The sequence below is a fragment of the Triticum dicoccoides genome, chromosome 3B (assembly GCF_002162155.2).
Source record: "Triticum dicoccoides isolate Atlit2015 ecotype Zavitan chromosome 3B, WEW_v2.0, whole genome shotgun sequence".
Classification (NCBI taxonomy): domain Eukaryota; kingdom Viridiplantae; phylum Streptophyta; class Magnoliopsida; order Poales; family Poaceae; genus Triticum; species Triticum dicoccoides.
Genome location: NC_041385.1, coordinates 755,495,488 through 755,517,876, shown reverse-complemented (window position 1 = coordinate 755,517,876; position 22,389 = coordinate 755,495,488). Strand labels below are relative to the sequence as shown.

At 45.4% G+C, this 22,389-nt stretch overlaps 1 pseudogene; it reads left to right on the top strand.

Moving 5' to 3' along the window:
- Positions 1-879: 879 nt before the first annotated feature.
- Positions 880-5,873, top strand: LOC119282050 (annotated as a pseudogene).
- The last annotated feature ends 16,516 nt before the right edge of the window (positions 5,874-22,389 follow it).

Here is a 22,389-nt window from a genome sequence, read left to right as displayed (position 1 = left end):
TCAAGCCACACGACCAATCGCAACGCTGGCAGGGTCAAGTCTACCAAAATACTCCATGCATGTGCCGGATCTAAACTCTAAAGCACGATGCTCGCATGTATGTACTCCTGCGGATTGAGTCAAGTCTGGTTCCCCTAATAATTGTCGTATACAGACGAAGCAGCTGTGTGTATGCATGCTGGAGGCAAGTCAGAGCAATGACTTTTTGTTTCAGACTAAAGCCAAGCAGAGTAGACCTTGGACAAAGAAAGAAGCAACTCCCAGGACCAGGCTGGTCATGTCGTAAACCACGCAGCAAAGTAATACTACCTCCGTCCGGAAATACTTGTCATCAAAATGGATAAAAAGGAATGTATCTAGACGTATTTTAGTTCTAGATACATATTTTTTTATCCATTTTGATGACAACTATTTTCGGACGGAGGGAGTACGTACTTATTTTATTGTCACTATTAGTACTGAGACTATAGCTTTAAACCTCGGAACGATGCATTCTAAATCTGACTGCTACTATCCATTCCAAGTCACTCCAATATACTTCCTCCGTTCGGAATTACTTGTCGTAGAAATGGATGTATCTAGATGTATTTTAGTTCTAGATACATCAATTTTCGAGACAATTAATTCCGAACGGAGGGAGTATAAGCTACGACCACTGACTTTGCCCCTGCTAAGTCAAGAGAATATTGCTCCCCCGCGAGCGCGTTTGCTACGAGTAGTTAATCAGATTGACTGATTGATTAGTTAACGCGTATGGGCAATCCGCATTTCTACTGCAGTTCATAGTGTATTAGTAATTCAGGTGGGTGAGCTTCTTCATTACCTATCCCTCCCTCCACCCCTCCTTCCTGTGAAGGACAAGCAGTACCATCAACAGGCATGGCGTCTCCAGGCGACTTACATGGAGTAACGGCTGCTGGGAGCCCAAACAAACAAACCCTGAAGACCTCCACCTCCAGCTCCAGCTCCAGCTCCGGATCCGGCTCTGGCTCCAGCTCCAGCTCCAGCTCATGCTCAGGCTCCAGGTTAGTACCCTGACATCGATAAATACCTAGTATGAGATTCTGTGGTAGCAACATGCTCATGTGCGTAAGGGTTTTAGTTTGTAGCATGTTGCTCTCTGGATGTTAGTGCAGCAATCTCACTGAGTCACCCCGTGTATTCAGTCATCAGTTCGTGTAATAAAATGTCACAAATTTGTAAAAGATATATTGATTACATGGGCACGGTGGCATGTATCTACCATCGTAAAGAAATTCAACTCAAAACTCATTCCACAGCTCAAGATGCAGAAAGACTAATCCATTAAATGGTTGCAATGGAACAAATGTTGAAATGATTTGTTATGAGATGGGACAAATGTCTACCAAAGTCTCACCATTTAATAAATCTGCTATTGTTTCATCCTTCTATGCTTATACTTTCACTGCCTGTCTCGCTGCTTGAATGTATATACTTCCATTGTAGTATGTATACATATATGCCATGTCTAGACACCCCCCATAACCAACATTAATATGTTCAAGAAAAACTGGTCAACTCTATGTTCTTTAATGTCCTTATCCATAGCTAAGGGTATTAATATGTACCAGCAGAGACATTACCACAAGCTGCAAACTACAAAAGACAACACATCTATCGATGCGAGAATTACAAGAAATCACAGATAATTTCTGCAAGGAGCGAGCAATTGGTGAAGGAGCGTATGGAAAGGTTTACAGGGTAAGAGACCCATTCAGGACAACTGGTTTCTAACTGACAAAGACTTAGCTGTACAAACATCATAATACTGCTCTTCTTACTTTGTAAAGCTAGACCTTTCTAAAAAAAGTGTATTACTTTAAATTACATACCTGCTTATTTACAAATTTGAAATAGTGTATTACTATAAAAACAGTGTATTACTTCAAATTACATACCTTCTTACTTACAAATTTGAAAGTTTAACTTCCCCAAAAAATTCTTCTTTGCACTAAAATGACACAATCAACAAAACTAAACTGAACACTTCAAATTTTCTGCATCTCAAAAGCCCTAATGAATAACTTCAATTTTCTGCACCTTGGATAGGGTGCACTTGGCGATGGCAAAGAGATTGCAGTGAAGTTGCTTCATAACAGGCTAGACATTGACGATGGGCAATTCCGACGTGAGTTTGATAACCTAATGAGGCTCGAACATCAGAACATTGTACAGTTAGTTGGCTATTGCTATGAGACACAACATAAACCTATCATATGCACGGAAGAAACCATTTTTGCTGAAGAGATAACCAAAGCGCTATGCTTCGAGTATATGCAAAAAGGGAGCCTGCAGAAGCATCTCTCTGGTATGACGTTCTACATTCTCAGCACGCTACAACAGGCATATGAAGAAAAACATCGTCGACATGTATTTTCACTTAATTTGTAATCTTTGTTCCACATTACAGAGGAATCTGATGGCCTCGATTGGCAGACACGATAAAAAATTATCAAGGGGACATGTGAGGGCTTACAATACCTTCATGAAGGATTCAAAAAACCAATTTACCATTTGGACCTAAAACCGGACAACATACTTCTAGATGAGAACATGTTCCCAAAACTTGCGGATTTTGGTTTGTCTAGGCTCTTCCGTGAACATAAAACGATGGTCGCAGAAAGTGTTTCAGGAACAATGTAAGTTAATTCATGTTGCTAATGAATCCATTTCGTAGTTAGCCAAGGCATGCTTACTAATTAGATATATTTTCATATTCATCGTATCTCTAATAATTATAAATGTTCAACAACAGTGGGTACATGCCGCCAGAATACATACATGAAAATGCAATCTCGAACAAGTTTGACATATTCAGCTTGGGTGTTGCAATGACAAAGGTAATTGCAGGGCCAAGCGGCCACACCAGAAGCGCTGAAATGTCTCACCAAGAGTTTCTTGACCAAGTAAGAAACACCATATCTTCACTTTATAGGGAAAAAGATTAAAAAAATACCAATAGTTATTTGTAACAAATCGTGATATGCTTTACACATGTGTATCTCACTATTATGGCTTTCCACTTTCATACACAGGTACAAACAAACTGGAGACGCAGGTTGCGTTCAACGTGTTCTTCTCACAAGCAATTAAAAGCACACTGCCATCAAGTGAATATATGTACTGAGATAGCACTGAGCTGCATGGAGTACGATAGGCACAAAAGGCCTGATATAATAGATATTATCCATCGACTAAATGACACAGAAGCTACCATTGACAGGGTAATTGTGAATTCACAATCATTAGCTCATTACTGTATACAGACAAGCTCTTTTCTCTCTCATTATCGATATTCTTAACGGATCAAGATTTAAAACCATGTATGTATAGTAGATGCACCTTCTGCAACTCACTTCTCTAAAACTTGACAAAGTTTGAGAGGTGCAACCACGAGTACATGGTATCACCAGCAGTGCTCCAAAAGAATTAATTAGTGTGGCACAGGGAGCACCCGGTAACCCACATAGCAGCCAAACCAAGCCGACTCATAATAAACTGTCTAGGATGAGTTGCGTATTCTATCCAATTTTGTGAAAAGGTCATAATAAACTGTTTTTGTGAAAGAAAACAGAAACAATTGTGATGCAAAAATTAGTAAGAACCATTTGAGATAAGCATAACCCTACAAGAGATAAGACTATTCTGAACCAACTAGGACGAGAAGTTTGCTATTGGAAATTCTGTAGCAATCTCTATTTGTGTAGCATGTAACACTGTTCCATGGTCTCAGTCAACTCCGTAAACAATTTGATCGATGTGAAAGCAATTGATAAACTGTTCACCTTAAACGTGTTGCACACAGGCGGTGAAGCTCATCAGGGCCTCCTTAAAGCATAAAGTAATTAAGAAACAAATAGATGTCATGACATGTTGAACCTTTATAGGAGTATACTGCCTAAACTCTACCAGGCTAGTGGAATATGTACCATAGTTGTGATAGACATGATTACTTTCGGAAAGAGCCTAGCATCTAGCTAGAAATCCAAAATCAGAATATAAAATTTTAGTTCATTCTTTCAATACAGAGGGTCTTTATTATATAAAGAACCTATGGATAAATATCCTATATTTTTTTAAAAAAACAACAACAATTCAAACAAGCAGATAGGATCAAACTCCAAAATCTAATTTAAAAGATAAACCTCGTGAGATAGTAGTGGTCATCCAGGAACCAATGCATACATGCGAGCCAAGGCACGACTATTTGTATTTACTGTTGAAATAAAATAAAAGTTGTCTCTTGCAGGCCTTGTCATGGTCGGTGAGTCGCAATCATGGACGCAAGGAGACATGGTAAGCTTGTATTACAGAACATCCTTAATTTGGATTTGGTACGACCGATCAATGAATCAGACAACATATATTAATTCAGGTGAAGCTACACACGTTCACGAGTAAAGCGATTTTGTGTGGCAAGACGTGCAACAAATTTCCAGTCCTAGTGCGTATCACAGCAGCGCCATGGCGCCACACAGAGGAGATGCCACGTGCTGGCGTGGACATTGTTGTGGTTGTTGACATCAACATGGGCAGGGTGAGTCATTGGAAGCTGAAAACCATCAAGCAAGCCCTAATGACAGTCATCGACAAGCTCGGCCCAAACGACCGGTTCTCTATTGTGTGGTTCAAGGGAAGTGTGCCCCACACTATGAAGTTAACCTTCACGTCCAACAAAGGCAAGGAAATTGCCAAGGTCATGATCAATGAGCTTGATGGGAGCCATGGCAACAATACAATTGCCGCTCTGCGAGAGGGAGTTGAGGTACACATATCATCATGCTTTCCTATTGAAACATGCCATCGAATTTGTATTAAGGCAAAAAATTATTTTCAAATCCTATATTTTTGGAATTTACTTAGTATAACTTTTTGTGCTGATTAAATTGACATAGATCCTGATAGGGCGTGGAGCGGAAGAGGCATACGACCGTGTAGGTTGCATCCTGTTCGTCTCCAATGGTGATGGCATGGCAGCCCTCAAGACAGAGATCTCTTCTGAATTCCCCGTGCACACAATTGGTGTGCAGAAACACCACGATCCGGAGGTCATGAAGTATATCGCCGACAAGACCTGTGGCACCTACTCCTTCCTTGATGAAGATGACAACTGCATCCATGAAGCCTTCAAGTTATTCACAACTGGCATCACGTCTGTCGCTGCAAGGTTCATACAGATCACCCTCGCAGCTCATGAGGGCATTACAATATCTTCCATCGAGTCTGGTGGCTACAAGAACCTTGTGGGATCAGACAAACAAACCGGAGTGATAGACATCGATAACATGTACGCGGGGGAGCAGAAGAACTTCATAGTCTACCTAAGAGTCGGGGAGAGCACCAAGAAGCTTCTGACCATCGGCGGCCAGTACAGAAGCTTCGATGCGAGCAAGCGGCTGGCTGACAAGGATGTCTTCATTCTGCGACCACTCTCCGACTGCTCACCCGACAAGCTAGGCATCCATCATGAGGTGGCGGCGGAGCGCATGCGCATCTGGCTCATGAAGGGATTATTGGTCATGGTGGAGATGCAACATCCCATGTGCGGTGAGGGCCCACGGGAACTATGGAACAGTATCAGGCACCCTAGCGAGGGCCACTGTGCAACCAAGGAAACCATGGTGAACCTCAGCAATGACGTGACTGAGATTGAAAGGAACATTAGAGACTATCTAAACATCTATGAAAGATGGTACACGAAGGTCCCTTACCTAATGTCATGGCTGAGTTGCCACAAGTGGCAGCGTGCTACCACCAAGGGCTCATGCTATGACTCCAGTGCTTTCGCCCTATCACAACTCGATGCCTCAGAGCAGCATGTAGGTGAAGATGGTGAGGCTAACAACGACTAAACAAAGTTATGCACATATAAGCTAGGAGTGAATGTTTTACCATACTGATTGTCAATTCTATTCATGTATATCTGTAAACATATAGCACGATGACACCAGCCAATTCTACTATATTGTTCCTGTGTAATAACAATGGGTAACAATGTTCTGTCTAAACGGATCTAAAATGAGAATCTTGGAGTGTGCCATATGTTTGCAGCTCCTTGGAAAGAGGTTGAATAGATGTATGGGTAGTTTCTTCTGGTCACCACAAGGAGACTCCCAGTTTTCAAAACCATAGTACCATCTAGCACCAACAGCAGGTATAAGGTCGGTATTGTGTATTCCATGGGCCAATGGAGAATTGATTTTAGTTATGGAAAGAAATCTGTCCAGACAGATTGTTCATTCTCAATGAAAAAAAATGCAAAGTACACCAGATTGCTTGGTCATGATGACGAACCCACGGTTCAGACTGTACATTGCAGACCCACGAGGTGGCCAACTGTTCATCACGGTTAGTTCATCCTAGCATCCATGGTAGGAAAATCGACGAAACTTCGACATCTCATCTCTAATTTTCAATGAAAAAATGCGAAGTACACCAGATTACTCGGTCACGATGATGAACCCAGGGTTCATACTGTACATTGCAGACCCACGAGGTGGCCAATTGTTCATGAGGTGGCTAAGGTAAAAAAAAACGTGCATCCAATATCTCTATCACATGAAACAAACATTTCATAAATAACTCATTGGTTCCAGACCTCGGAAGTAAAGGTCCCTTAGACGAACTTACCTCGTGTTAAGCCGACCAAAGCAAAAATCGGGAACTCGGGATCGGATGTGGTTGCCGATGCATCTGTGACCGATGGCAAAAATCCAGCCTGACACCTTGTGGTACATGCCGCCGATACCTAGAAAACACCGTCATTATGCCATTGAAATGCACAAAGTTCTAAAAAGTGCAAAAAAAAATCAAACAATGCCGAAAAATTGAAGACATTCCAACAAATCAAGCATAACTCAGTGAACAATACGGTATTGTTTCAGTTAAAACTGAGATTTGCTTTTTTTTTTCCAAGTTCAATTCATGGGTTCAAAATTCAAAATGTACAGAGAATTTTGAAAAGGCTACAGGAAGTTGGTAGCCACGGGATACATAATCCAACCTCTTTTGTACATATTATCTTGATCTTACTTAAACGGCTTTTGAAGGCAGGAAATGAATAGATATACCACATTGACAATTACTGATTGCTCGACAGCAAAGTTGAAGCCATTTTAGCACAACTAGAACAAAAGACACAAAGTCTAACAAGGAAAGTGGTCATCTTCAAGTCAATGCCCTAGCAAAATGTAATAAGGTATGATAAGATGGCTTGTATTAACTAAAATTATATATGCATATGTAGTTATAGCAAGAACTGGTCGGGATCTATAGGAGAGAGATCAGCTCCAAAGAGCAGATGAAATGGGTTATTCCATCCAAAATTGAGTAACTGCGCGATAAATCTTTTTTATTTCTTCCTGTTAACCAACTAAACATAAGAAGTACAAATTTTGTCCATATATATGGAAGAAAAGAAAGAGGAATTTAAAAAACAAGATGATCGATACAAAAGCATAGATGCTGCAAATGAACTAGGCAAGTTTGCAGATCAGAACCTAATAATACACGAACCATAGTTAGACAATTATCAATCAAGAAACCCAAATATTGAATCACATCAAATAAGCAACACTAAATACAATCCTGATTGAGGAGGTACAATAATTTTATTGTGTACAGTTGACTTGGTTTACAGATTTGTCAAGCTTATTTTTTTATGTAAGATTGGTTAATCTTTAAGTGTTCAGAATTGCAAATCACCAAACCAGTAACAGAAGGAATGACAAGTAATTATGGCAGAGTAGCCTACGGTATTCGACATAGACAAGCATTACCAAGGCCAATATGATGTCTCATGCCCGTTTCTTTTTCGTTTGATCTGATTTCATCCCTTCTCAACCGTGGTCTTTAGTTACCACTTACCAGTCAGATGGTCGTTGGCAAAATGCCGCAAGTAACACTAACAGTCTCAATGAAATAGTTCAGGATTACTACCCATCTTCCCAGAATTAGTAGTGTACCAGATTGACTTAAGTAGGCATTCGCGTAGAGGCCATCTGCACCTGCTCGCCAAAACAGACCGCCCTCGAATGTGTGCAGGCCCTCAGGGCAGTGGAGAGTAGGAACTCATTCTGCCCTTGGCCTTCGGAGGCATCTCCCTCACGGCCGTGCTGCGCATACATGGTGATGTCGGAGCCCCAGGAGACGAGGTTCCACCGTGGCATCCGGTCGAACAGGTGGCGGGCGCTGTCAAGGCGGACCAGCTTGATTGGAGCAGCCGCGGAGGAGCAGGTTGGTCAGGAAGAGGCACGGGAGAGCCTCGGTGGAGAAGGAGCCGGTCGCCGGCGAGGCATGAGAGGAGGAGCTGGGCGAGGCTGGCTCATGTGCCGCCGGCTCGGGACAGGGCAACGAGCTTCTTCACCTCCGGCGCGTTCTTGATCAACCGCGCGTCCCATGTACGACATCCCGTCAGAATCGAGCGCGTCGACGCGGGAGTCGAGGAGCGCCGGTCTTTGTCCATCTGCCCAACCACCCACGACGCGGGAGTCGAGGAACGGCGTCGTCGTGGAGGTGCGCGTCGTTGCCCAACCGCCCCACCAGCCACCACCCACGACGCCGCCCCGCCGCTCGCGCCACCTGCCCGAACTTCTCGCCCCCTCCCCACTCAACGCTCTCTCCGGCCGCGATTGAGTGGTCAGTTTTAGCCGTAAACCTGGGCCGTCATCGACAGGGCCACATCCATCCACCCGCAACTGTATATAACGACGAGTCTTCCTCATTCCCCACGTGTAGGATTAGTTCGAGGTCAGTGGCGAGGGAGGCGACGACAGCCGGCGGTGAGAGGAGGAGCATCGGGGTCGCGCCCCGGCGAGTCTTCCTCATTCCCCACGCCGGCGTCAGGTACGCGGGGCGGAGCGGGTGGACACGCCGGCGGCTTCAGTTCAGGGTAAGGCCGATGCTTCAGTCCCACATCGCCAACCCAATCCAGGACGTTTTTGACCGATTTTTAAGCGTTTCCCTTTACACTGGTATCAACAAGTAAGACATCGGTATTATAGGATGAACAGTAGAGCGCGCAGATGGCACGCTCTGGGGGTGATCACCACGGGCATGGCATGCTCTGGCGCCTTCCCGTGTAAACAACCATGTCCAGAGTGCATTCCTTAGTGTTTTAGTGTGAGTGTGTGCTGGGTTGGGTCTAGTGAGGTTTAGTTGTGAGCTGAGCATCCATCTTAGGTTTCTGTCTGTAGGTGTTTGCGATCTGCCATTTGGAATTGGCTTTGCCAAAAACATGCTCATTTTTGTTGTGGCATTGTTTGGTATGATGGTGGATGCTTTTGTCAAATATGAGGACATATAGATGCCTCTATGTGGCACTTCCTGTACAACCAGAAATTGTGTACAGAAACTTGGTGATCTTTCTGTGGTGAAATGGCTTGACCATTTGGGCAGATTTTCTCTATAGGGTGATCTAATATGGTGATGGGCATGCCTGTAAATTTTGGTGGCAAGTGGATGATCCTAAATGGTACTTCATGTGCAACTTGACAGTATGCACAGAAACTTGGAGAACTTGTTGTGCTCAAATGATGAAGCTAATAAAGCCAAATTTTGGTGTGGTGGGGTCCTATATGATGTAGATCATGCATGCAAAATTTGGGATGAAATGACTAAGGGAAAAGTGCACTTCATGTAGAACTAGGCTCTCTGGTCCATATCTTTGGAAATTCGCCAGGGTTATATGGAGTGGTGTCATGTGCTATATTTTTGGTGGCATGGGTAATTTGTCATATTTGAGAATCATGATTTTTTTCTGGATCAAGTGGGTGGATGAAAAATATACTTCCTTCACAACATGCCTAGGTGGATGCAACCTTTGGGAAAATTGTGGAGGAAGCTATGGGTTTTGGGTGTGGCTCAAATTTGGTGGTCCTGTAAGATACAAGAGTATGGTGGTGTATGAAAACTATGAGCTTCATAGGGTGAAGTTATAATGCACTTGCTTTGCAACTTGATAGATCTGGCAAAAACTTAGGAGGGATGCTCTGGTCAAAACTTGACTTGGGAGTGGGTGGTTTAAGATGGAAATGGTGAATATATTTGTAGGAGAGGCTCTGCAAATATTTTGGGGATTTTATGTACAAGGAATATGGGTGTTGCAGTTCAACTGGGGTCCTGGGGTTTCTGTTAGCAGAGGGGGCAGTTAGGGTTTTTGGAGGCAAAACCCGAAGTCCAAGTAGCTATGCAAGTCAATACTCTAAATTAAACACAAGAGTGAAAATAAAAAGCAAACAAAAAAAGACATGAGGCGAAACAAGAAAGGAATTTTCCAGAAGGGAAAATCCAGGGTGTTACACGCGTCGCCGGCGGCAGCGACATCGAGTCAAGGCGATGATGGTGTCGATCTAGGAGGTCACAGCTTCGATCCAAGAAAGGCTCCGACCTGGGAGCACCTCGTTTTTGTGTGGAAAGGTGTGTGCGGCTCCTGCAAAAAATAGGGTTTCGTTTTGGGCCAATGCTGTTTTTTGGGCCAGGTCGTATCCCAACCGTCTCACATATGTATCCCAACATTGTTTTCTTTTTTTTAACAAAAATCAGGGGATACTAGGGATATGTGTGTATCCTGTTGTATCCCGCTGTGTCCCTGTATCCCGCCTTATCAAAACGACATATTGGCAATTCCTGTTGTGTTCGTGCTTGCTAGATAGCAGCTATAAGAAAGAGGTCAACTAGGGTGGCCCAGCCAAGACAATCATGCTTAATTCAACGGCAGGCTTTTCTCGCATCCTCAGCCAGACCATGCAACTTTCTATAAAAGTTTATGTACAATTGATTACGAATGTTTCCCTGTGTTAAGAAGAAAAAGCCATGTATGCCAAGGTGAGGGAAAGTCGGCCATTAGTTTTCTAGTGTTTAGTCAACCCGAGCTCTTTCCCGACCTAGGATGACCTTGCCACTTGTGAGTAATCAATTTGTACAACTTATCAAGCAAACCTTGTCCTATGGTGAAAGAAAAAAATAAGTGTACCTTTTCCCAGATCAAGACCTGGAATTGGAAAACAAACCTACTATGATATGAATCCTCTTCTTGGGGATCATGATGTCAAGTTTGCTTTCTTACTCGAAAGCAGTTGCGCGACACTCGAAAGTACTAAATAGATAGGCGCTTGGGCCAGGTACAAGTGAACGAAAAGAAGCAAACTACAGTTGTTTTAGGAGGTATGGAGGGTGAAGACCAATCGAGAGAAGTGTCTTATCTTGGCTATTGGGATTTATTGGGTCATTCCTTCTTGTGACGTCTTTTCCCCCATCCATCTCCTCGGCTATGCATGGATCATGTCTTGCTGCTGGCACTTAAGCTCAGCAGCTACTCAGATAGAACAGAATGAGCACCTAACCCGAGAATACGCGTCATCACACACCACTAGTTTACTGCTTCCCGAGCTAGTGGAAATGGAATTAATTTGGTAGATAGACCAATCCCTTCTATACTCCTCATGTTAATCGCTCATTCCATACTAGTTGAGTAGTTGCTGAGCACAAGCGCTAGCAACAGGATAGGTTCTATGCATAGCGTAGGAGATGGACGGGGAAAAGGCGTCACAGGAAGGAATGATCCAATAAATCTGGATAGCCAAGAAAAGACACTTCTCTCAATTGGTCTTCGCCCTCCATTCCAGCTGAAACAACGGTAGTTTGCTTCTTTTCATTCAATTCTACCTGGCCCAAGCACCTATCTATTTAGCACTTTTGAGTACCGTGCAACAACTTTTGAGTAAGAAATTAACTTGACATTATCATCCCCGAGAAGAGGATTCATATTATGGTAGGTTTGTTTTCCATTTCTAGGTCCTGGTCCGGGCAAAGGTACATTTTTTCTCTTTCACCATAGGACATGGTTTGCTTGATAAGTGGTAAGAGTGGATTCCTCAAAGTGGCAAGGTCATTCTAGGCCGGGAAAGAGCTCCAGCTTACTAAACTCTAGATAACTAATGGCTGACTTTCTTTCACCGGCATACATGGCTTTTTATTCTCAGCACAGGGCAACATTCATAATTGCTTGTACCGGAAAAAAATTGTATAGAAAGTTGCATTGTATTGCTGAGGATAAGCGAAAGGCCTGGCGCTGAATTCAATTATGGTTGTCTTGGGCTGAGCCACTCTAGTTGACCTCTTCTTATAGCTGCTATACCAGAATGCAAAGTTTGGAACAAAACAACCAATCATTTCATTACCATTGTGGAAAGGCAGGCTATAAGAAGCGAGTCCTAACCAAGGATATACTGCTCTTGCCTTGGCCTTTTCCTTTCACTGACTCAGGATGGAGCCATGCATGTGAAACTTCACTCAGCAGCTGCTTCAACTATTACTTGCGCTGGCTGGAGTTGTGCCCGAGGTCTCGATTCCACGTTGTAAATGGAAACCCCTGAACCACTTCTTGCTTTTGGATTTGGCGGGAGCCTGCCAAGCGGGAGACCTAGAAAGAAGCCATCCCGGTGTGTATCATCAGTGGGTGTTAAGCTTGTCTGTGTAGATATTTATTGTATAAAAAGTGTTGCATGTTTGAATCACTTCAGACTGTAGCATTTAAGAACCATGTCTCTCGATCTCATCCTTATGCAAGGGAGACTCTCTAGGACTTTGTTTGTGGTCGACAAGCTATGTGTCTATCTTAGGCCAGAGCTGTCAGGATACTACACCGGCTTGCATATGTAAGACGCGCGATGTTGTATCAAAGTCAAAAACTGATGTTATTTATGAAATCTTTTGAACATATATAGTTAGAGCATCTCCAACAGCCGCGTCAAAAGACGCCTGCGCAGTAAACCGACATTTTAGCGCGCGCGTGACGTTTTCGCGCGCTCCCGTGGAGGCGGGAAGCGATTGTGCGCACGGGAAAAAAGGCAGCTCGCGTGCTAGATTTGGCGCACCGCTCTGGCGCGCCTATAAAATTGCAGCGCCCTCTGCCGCTCTCTCGTCGCTCCCTCTACCGCTTTCTCTCCTCGCCGCCGACACGCCACCACGCCGCCGCGCCGCCAGGGAGCTTTGGGCTACCGCGGCGTTCGCGTGCCCCCGTCGACACCTGTTGTAATCAATGAAGCCTAGCAATTTAACTTGTCGTGGTGCGAGCGGATGAGTCGACAAGGGATGATCTACAACGAGCCAAGACCGAAGAAGCACGAAAACAAAATGTCAAGATTAGGGAAAAATTGTTAGAGTAATCTTGATTTATTAGTTGTGTCCTACGTGTTCTAGTTGGAGTTAGCTTGTCGTACGTGTGTGCTGGCTGTATCAGGTGCTAGTTTGTACGAGTGCTAGTAGGATTTAGGTTTAAACGATAGGAGAGTTGTACTAGTCCGGTTAGGAGTTGTATTCCGATGCGTCACAACGTGTAAGTCTAGGTTTGCTACAGGTCGGTTAGGTTTAGATTGGCTGCATATATATATGTAGCACCTGAGTGAGTTTTATTGTACCGTGGAGGAAACAGAAAATCAATGAAGAGAAGAAGAACAAGGCACGACACGTGCCTTTGGCCATCAGCTTTTTGTATGCGCGTTCGTCGTGATTTGATGTGATCGATCCTGAGGGCGAATTTCCAACAATTGGTATAAAAGCTAGGTCGATTTGAAGTCGTACTTGCCCCAGGGTGGCCACCCGACTAGCGCCTCGGGGCGGGCGATATGGTCGCTGGGTGCTGCAGCGATGAGGAGGATCGGGAGATTGTCGTTCGGCGGAGCGACATGGAGGAATACGACGGGATGTCGTCGGCAAGACGATGGATGGAGATCGTTGACGGAGGAGGTGGTGCCAGAGTGCGGTGCCGGAAGTTCGTCAAGATCGTCGTCCGGGGGAGTTTGATGAGTCAAGGAGTCGTGTGGGTTAGCACGGTCAGTCAGTCGTCGTCGTCGTTGTCATGTCCAAGTGCTCGTCTTTATGAGGAGGCGTTGAAGATGAAGCCCAGGTCGTCTGTGTCTCAACGAAAGGATCAAGGTCAACTATGTGGGGGCAGTAAACCATGAAGGTGAGTCTCTTCAATGAGGCCATCTCTCTACATGAGACTGGAGTGCATGGTGTGGTGCACGTGGTGGTATGATCCACAAGGAGCAGGCATGTATCTCGCTAGGGTGGCTGGTGTAGTCCACCGGGTGGTGCGTTCCATAGGTTACTAGCGAGGCTGGATAGTCCAAGGCATATTTGAGGTGGTCCGTAAATTCGCCAAGTTGAAATTGGGGAGAGATTGTTACGATCAATGAAGCCTAGCAATTTAACTTGTCGTGGTGCGAGCGGATGAGCCGACAAGGGATGACCTACAACGAGCCAAGACCGAAAAAGCACGAAAACAAAGTGTCAAGATTAGGGAAAAATTGTTAGTCATCTTGATTTATTAGTTGTGTCCTACGTGTCCTAGTTGGAGTTAGCTTGTCGTACGTGTGTGCTAGCTGTATCAGGTGCTAGTTTGTACGAGTGCTAGTAGATTTAGGTTTAAACAATAGGAGAGTTGTACTAGTCCGGTTAGGAGTTGTATTCTGATGCGTCACAACGTGTAAGTCTAGGTTTGCTACAGGTCGGTTAGGTTTAGATTGGCTGCATATATATATGTAGCACCTGCGTGAGTTTTATTGTATTGTGGAGGAAACAGAAAATCAATAAAGAGAAGAAGAACAAGGCATGACACATGCCTTTGGCCATCAGTTTTTTGTGCGCGGGTTCGTCGTGATTTGATGTGATCGATCCTGAGGGCGAATTTTCAACAGCACCTACTCTGCCGAGATTCGGTCGGGCGACGTGCGCCTCGGCCTCGGAACCTTCGACACTGCCCAGGAGGGCGCTCGTGCGTACGACGTTGCGGCATGGCGCCTCCGGCTGTCCCGTTGGGACATGAACTTTCAGGACGTGGCGACGCAGGAGCGGGCGCAAGAGTTGGCGCCTCCCCCGCTGCTTATCACCGATGGGAATCGTCGCGAGAATCGAAGGCGGGAGCGCCGTCTCAGCCTGCCTGAGATGGACGAGGAAGCCATGGCGCTGTGGCGCCAATGCTTCCCGCAAGACGTCATCAACAAGCAACAGTTCTTCGTGGAGAGGGGGGCGGAGAGGGAGGAGAGGAGGCAGGAGCAAGCCGCCTATCGCGAGGACAAGCGAACGCGGAAGGCGGACGCCAAATTCAACACTGCGCTAGGAGATGTGTCGTCCTGGGACTCCAACACTACTAGGAAAAGGCCTACTAATGGTGCACCGGTTTTGCCTACTAATGACGCACTACCGGTGCGCCATTAGTAGCACGCCACTAGTATTTTTTACTAATGACGCACCACTGGTGCGCCATTAGTATCTGGTATACTAATGGCGCATCACGAAGTGCGCCATTAGTATGTAAGAACATGCGCCATTAGTATGCCTCCCGGGGGGCCATACGTAACCATGTGCTTTGTCATACTAATGGCGCACTCTGTGGTGATGCGCCATTAGTATCCTTTGGCATACTAATGGCGCACCTGGAGGTGATGCGCCATTAGTATGAATATTTGTTTTTTTCCTTTTCTGATTTTTGCACAGGTTACAAAATATATTATTGGACAAAATATAGACAGCAACACACAACAACAGCAGATTCATCGAATACAATAGAAGATTAGTCTCCGAATACAATTCATCATATTACTCTCTGAATTCAAAAGACCGAACAAAGATAAAACATTACAAGTCTCAAGACCACGAGTATCGAGTTTGTCTTCACATTACAAGTCGATATCGATCATCTAAACTACCATCACATAGAAGAGAGCTGCGGTCATCACGATAAGCATCATCGCGATCAAACTGGTCTTCATCCGGTTCCTCCAACGCTCCCTCCTCTCTCCCGCTATATAGCGGGCGTATCTAGATTCGGCCTCCGCCCTAGTGGTGTACGCTTTGTAACTGTTACCGCTGAAACGGTGAACCTGTCTCCGACACTCCTCCCAGTCGTCGTAGACTCCGGGAACCTTACCCTTGTACACGACATACGACGGCATCTCTATGCACAAGCCAAACAACAGACAATACATAAGCAATATGTAAGTATGCAACAAAAGGATCAAAAGAGAAAAGCAAGACATTAATAGCACGATTCATGGTCCTACTAATAAATAGCATCGATTACATCTAAGTTGAACGACTGTCCAAACCAAAGAGACATACGAATTCATTAAAGTTTAATTACAACATGAGCCAATCAATGTTTCAGAACTACACATCACTACTTTCGACTCGACTCATCGGACAGGAGCGTGGATGAAGCCGTTGTCTGTCGTGATGGTCATGAAATCGCGGTCGTTGTCACCCTGCATTTGTAGCATTCCATCTATCTCACTGTTGGACGGTTAATATCTGCGGAAGAACTGCCCCGAGGTATGAAGGACATCTTAATGGATGATGTCCGCAAACTCCGACTGGATGCGAAAGAATTCTTGTCTGAGGTCTGCGTCCTGGGTTGCCGACAACCTCGCGGCCCAATCTTTGAGACTATCTGGTAGCAGAAGGTGATGATGGCCCCTTACGATCGCTCGCATGTGATGGAGGGCGTAGTAGGCATCCTTCTGACCGACAGGCGGCTGCTTGACGCAGCAGAACTTCGTATTGTGTGAGAAGGTGTGCTTGCCGTACTTACGAACTGCCCTGGTGAAGGTGCCTTAGATTTGGCGTAGCCAGGGAGAACATCATCAAGAACTTTCTTGACATTTGTGTAGTCTATTTTGGAGTTACGGTTCGGGTCAAAATACGTGGCCATGGAATATTTTGGGCTTAGGAGGATGAGTGTGCAATGTGTGTCACTGCACAGAACACGGAATGTTAGAAAAAAAAAGAACGATCGAAATCTAAGAAATCATATGTTACGGGGCGGTTAAGGGATGACTTACTCGGGAAAGTAAGCCACAAGGAAGTTATCCTTATCTGGGTTTGCCAGAATGACGCCTTCGAGGTGCGAACTCGCAACTTGGCGGTCCCCAGCGCTGCTCAAGTGCTTGGCACGCATGTAGAAGGGGTCGACTATCACGATGTCCGGGGTCTTGTCTCTAATGATCCGCATCTCCATACTCAGCGAAAACAGCCGAACGAAGGTGTAGTGCAGTAGATGAAGGTTAAACATAGCAAAGATGTCATCGAACCACAGGACGATCGTACCCCTGATGTGGCCATCCACAAAGCCCTTGCCCTCTGGCACCTTGGCCACGAAAACCGGGTATGCCACATCATTCTCTCTGAGACGCCGCTTCTCCAAAGAAAGAATACTGTCGTGCAGACTCCGCATAGCGCCAGTTGCAGCATTGAGCATATTTGGCGGTAGCATCTCCCTACCCACCACATGCACCCTCCTCGAGATATCCTTAGGTGAAGGTGGCCCGTCCTGAGCACAGATCGAACTCGGTGCCGGCTGGCTCCCAACGGCACCCTTATTAGTCTTTCGTTTCCGTCCCTTCTTCTTGATCTCCTGTAATGGGACCGAGTTCTGCTCACAGACCGCCTTCTTGAGCGTGTTGGGCTGATAATATTTCGCACCTCAGCTATGTGAGGCTCGGTGAAGGCGGGAGCTGGAGGCGTCTCTTGAGAACTGAACGCCAGATGACGCCTGTTGCAATTGGATTTCTCTGCCGTATCAGCTAGATTGCGGTCGTCTTGGTTGGGTTCTTGAGAAAGAGGCCCGCAGAACTCGTCAGCATACCCATGTTCGGCAAAGTACTTATCGACTTTGGTAAATGTACCATCGTCGTTGTCGTCGTCGTCCGGATCCTATGCCATAGGGATGTCCGTATCCTGTGCCATAGGGATGTCCGGCAGGTCCGGTAGCGTTGCGGCGTTCTTGCCATGGCTTGGCACCGGCACGACTGGCGGTCTTGTCTGTGGGGTGGTGTCCCCCGCCCCCAAACGAATCTGGCTCTTCGTCCAAAGCAGGGGCCAGTTTACGCAGGCACTGAGGGTCATCTCATCTTCTTCGTCGGCCCCAGCGGGTCAAATCGGAGGTAACAGTTCATCGCAGCCTGGAAGCACCCGAACCACTTCAACCCTATACACTGTGGGTGCCATCGGATTACCGTGGAACATGCAGTTGCCCGGTTGAACGATTCTGCCCTTGGCGACATCGATCAACTCGCCGCCCACGAAGTGCAGAAGAGTGCAAGGAACGTCGGCGATGCCCTGCGAAAACATGTAGGACGTCAGGGATGCCTAGTCAAAGGCAAGGAGATGAAGTCATCGGCCGAGAGGCTTAGTTACCGTGATGCCGTCGAGCTCGGCTAATGTCGAGGCACCGCCAACGGCGGGCATGCAACTAACGGAGGGGGCGCTTGTTGGCGAGGTGCCGACCGGCGTACACCCGGGTGCATTAAGCTCCAATGCCCGTGCCGGCGCCGGAGACACGAATACCGCCACCGCCGGAGACACCAATGGCGCCGCCAGAGACACCAATGGCGCTGCCTGCGCGCTGTGGGAGTTGCTGGCCGTGAAGCTGGGAACCGGGGGAGGCCCCTGTTGGCCGCCCGCAATCCACGTCGTCGGCCCATGAATCAACGTAGGCACCATGGTGTTGAGCTTCATTCCCAGTTGTTGTTCCACTTGCTCTTGGACAAGCTCCGGAATCCGCGCCACTTGTGCCTTGAGTGCTTCAACCTCGCACGTCTGGCTTTCCGAGCCGGTCTTTTTCTCCTTCCGCACACCAGCGGTATAGTATGACCCCCATTTTGTGGACAAGCCTTTGCCGGCCACACGACCAGCTGACGTCGGCTTAGTGAGCTTATCCTTGTTTTTCATTATGTTCAACGCCCTATTTAAAGGGGTGTCGAAAGGGGAGCTCTGAGATGACCCCGCGCTACTGCTTTCAGTTTCCTACGGAAGGAACGTGAACCATTTAGAAATATTGGGGATTAATTAGAGTGCAACCATATGGAGCTAATTACGCGGGGGTGTATTCCTTACCAGAACAAGCTCAAGCGCCCTGGTCTTCGGATCCGTGGTAAGCTCCTTTGTTATCGGGTCCTCCTTGTACCGGGCCCTGACAAAGTTCCTGGTCTGCTTGTCACCGCTGTATTTCTCGAAGCGGGGCGGTAGGCCTTGTTCGACACGCTCCGCGTCCTCCTTGTCCCATATAGGCTCCGCCACTCTGTAACTGCCGGGACCGAGTTTGTGTTCCCCTAAGTTCAACTCCCGCATTTCCCCCCCACTGACTTGATTCGGAGGTTGCGCTGCTCTCGCACTTGATCTTGAACTCCTTGTAGTCATCTTCGTTGATCGAAGAATATTTCGCCTTGATCTTCTCATAACTATCACCTTTATCAATCATTCTCTTCACCGCGCTTCTCCAAGTAGACAGGGCCATGCTCATCCTCGTGAGGGCGGCACTGTTCACTTTATTCCCCGAGAGGCATGTGTTTTCAAAATCGGCGGCGAACTTGTATCGTTCGTGCAGCTTCGTGAAGAGGAGGTTGCGCAAATTCCCTCGGTCTTTATGCCTAAGGTTCTCGGTGTTGATCGAGACGGTGCTCCGGAGAATGCACCCGAGCTGAAGCGAGTACCCCTTGACTATATGTTTGGGCTCCGTTGGATGCCCGTCGGAGTCCACTTGAGTAAATTCCTCCTTGAGGGTGCTAAGCGCATTCGGGCGCCGGTCCTTCCTTTGCTTCTTCGGTTGGCTGCCATCTGTGTGTGCGCCGCCATCATCAGTGGTGGCATCCTCGGCGGCACCATCAGTGGTGTCATCCCCGACGCCACTAGGGGTTGTGTAGTCAGGATCGGTGTCTTCCGCGGCGTCCTCATAGCGGTGAGGTTGTTCCTCCATCTCCTGGGGCAGCTCCTAGAATTGCTTGCCGCCCGAACCGCCGGCCTCATCGTTGTGGGCCATGTTTCGCTCTAAATAGGAAAAAAGTTTGGTCAAACAGTTGGTTATTGTCAAAGAACAAGATCATGGTATCATCATTTAGGGTTTGTCAACACCGAGGCATCCTAAAAGCTAAGCTTTTATCATTTAGGGTTTGTCGACGCCGAGGCACCCTAAAAGCCTAAGTGTACATCATTTAGATTCTCATCGACACCGAGGCACCCTAAAAGCCAAGGTTTCATCATTTAGGGTTTGTTGACGCCGAGACACCCTAAATGCTAAGTTAAGTTTTCATCATTTAGGGTTTATCGATGCCGAGGCACCCTAGGTTGGGCCTAATCACTTGGCTCTATTGGCACATATGTTTGGTTTATCATCTAGGGTTTATCGATGCTAAGGAGAATTCTAAGTTGGGCCTAATCACTTGGCTCTATTGCCACCTATGGTTTAATGCAGCAAGAATAAAGGGGCAGTTGATCCTACTTAATTAAGTACTAAGATACCCCAGCCCATGCATTAGTAGCAAGTACCCCATATGTCCGATTTTTAGCAAAGTCATGCTAAAATTCACGGAAAATTTCAGCATGACCTCTGCTAAAAATAGGACATATGGAGTACCCGAATTTGCCGGAACGGAAGTTAATCGACATTCCGGCAAACTCAAGGGCCTCTCGGGGTACAACAGCAGCATCACAAGTTGACAAAATTCCCAAGTAGTATAGCAGCGGCATCGCAAGTAGTACCAATGAACATATAGTCCAGCAAGTTGAAAAAGCTGAAGTTCTCAGCATGAAGAATCACACAACACAGCACCTACCTTATGATGATACATTTGGAGATTGCACATACAATTTTCACATAAGCATAATTATTCTGGAGATTGCACATACAGTTTTTGACAGCACAGCACCTATGATAGCACATACAGTTTTTCACATTTGTAGATTGCACATACAGTTTTCACATAGAGCAATGTTCTTTTCATTTCACCTTCCATTTTTTTGAAATTCAACTCACTTCCTTTTCTTATAGTTACTGCTCCCAAATGAAATGACACTTTGACATGGCTGCAATTTTCAGTGTCTACTTATCTGCAATTTTTCAGTGTCTGCTTAGGAGAAATAGGTTTCAAACTATAGCTTGTTTTGTATAAGGAGACTAAAAAACTATCTAAGGAGTTCTTCAAGTTCAAGTTACAGCCTGCATGACTGAAAATAGTTACACTAAGTTTCAAAATAAAAAAATACACTTCTCAGTTTTACAAACTGAAAATTACTCTAAAACTGAAACTTTAACTGACTTTTAGACTGATTTTTTAATGCGCACCCAACCAATTAGAGCAGCAATGCTTGTAACTAAAGAGGGGGATGTTTCATGACAATTTCCTAGAAAAACTGTTTCAACGTGGCCATTTGCATTTTCTTTTCCCTAAGTAAATATTAGGTGTAGCAAGAACAGGATGGCTCTTGGGATATATGTTGCATATTTGGTGAATTTATTAATTAGATGCAATGTTAGTTCTGGTTGGCTGGAAGGCAGTTTACTTGTACCAAAATAAATCTATTGCCTATCAGGCTATCACCATCACATGAATCAGGCTCTAGATAAACAAAGGGGAACAACACACCTGGTATTGGTCCCTAAGCTGGAAACTAGCTATTGCTTCTACTTTTTCAAGTTTGTGTTGTTCCCTTCCCTTCTACATCTAGCTACTCAAATACCAACAGTTCTAGGGAGAGACAAAAGCGCTCCAGCTTATATTTCTGTAGATATCTTTTTAAGGACCCTGGTTTCCAGTTTTCCAAACCTTCATCCCACCAACAAATCAAGAAACAAAAATAATCAACTAAAACATATAATAAGATAAGATAATGCAACCCACAATCACTTGAAGTGACAGGATAGTCAGCCTTCAGAACTCTATGTTCTGGCAAAATTAACAGAAAGTATGGATACAATAAATAACAGTGCAGCAAAAAGATAGAAGGTAGGGAAAAAATGCTTACCTGGAATCAAAGAATGTATGAAACTGATAATTTGACTTGCTAAAGCTAAATGCTTAGAAGTAATTGATTTCAGACCAGATACCTGAAAAGGAACCAAAGGAAAATAAACCAAGTAGTCCAGACTTCTTGATATATAAAAAAAGAAGTGTGGCAGCACATGCCCACCTTAAATAGCTATTTAGCTTGATTAAGATTTGAGGAAACTACTGGTGCATTGAAGTACTATTGATGAACTATTTTCTTGGATGTACTGATCTACGCTAACATCTGCACATTGTGCATAACAATTCACAGGCATATTTACTTGGTATACACGTACACGTATGTACGGGTTGGCTCATTGGCTCTACTTTTTTGTTTAGGATCAGGACGTACACTAGCACTACAATTCACAGACAAAAAAGTAGATGTACCATTGAAGTACACCTACAGAAAATATTTGAACCTACAGAAAATATTTGAACCTACACGTGTATGTACATTGTGCATAACAATTCACAGGCATATTTTCTTGGATGTACTGCTCTACACTAACTCTCTTTCTCCCACAAATTCACAGGCATATTTGAA